Consider the following 667-nt stretch of genomic DNA (forward strand, 5'->3'; position numbering starts at 1 on the left):
CAGACGTTATCACTAACTGACACAGATCAGATTATTATTTAGTTAATTCTTTTTTTTACATAACGTGTCACTTCAACATTTCACACTCGATTCACATACTCGATTTATATACGAACAATTCACTGGAAATCACGAAAAATCAACTAATGCATCTATCTCTTACGTACTTTACAATCACTGTCGGTTGATATCTATCCACTGAAACATACGGCGATTCATTAATACACGACTATTACTTATCTGTTAATTATTATCTATTAATTATTCGTCGACTGAAAAATCACTCGAAAAAGAAACACTCAATAATTCACTAATACACGACGATTTACTGACACATGAGACGTTCACTCACATGTTAGCGTTTCGACAATAATACAAACATAACCATAAAACCTATAAATAAATTCAGTCGACTAATTGCTATTGTTGGGTGACACGTCTCGTGTGCCAGTAAATCGTCGTGTGCTAATAAATTATGCGCGTGTTTCTTTCTTCGAGTGATTTTTCAGTCGACGTATAATTAATAGACACGGGATTGATAATCATTAACTAATAAATTCGGTATTAAAGTCAGTCGACTGCTTGCTATCATCGAGTGCACGCGTCGTGTTTCTTTTTTCGAGTGATTTTTTTAATCGAAAAATAATTAATCAATACGAATAATTAT

The sequence above is a fragment of the Wasmannia auropunctata genome, unplaced genomic scaffold, assembly GCF_000956235.1.
Source record: "Wasmannia auropunctata unplaced genomic scaffold, wasmannia.A_1.0 LD336106.1, whole genome shotgun sequence".
In the NCBI taxonomy this organism is placed as follows: Eukaryota; Metazoa; Arthropoda; class Insecta; order Hymenoptera; family Formicidae; genus Wasmannia; species Wasmannia auropunctata.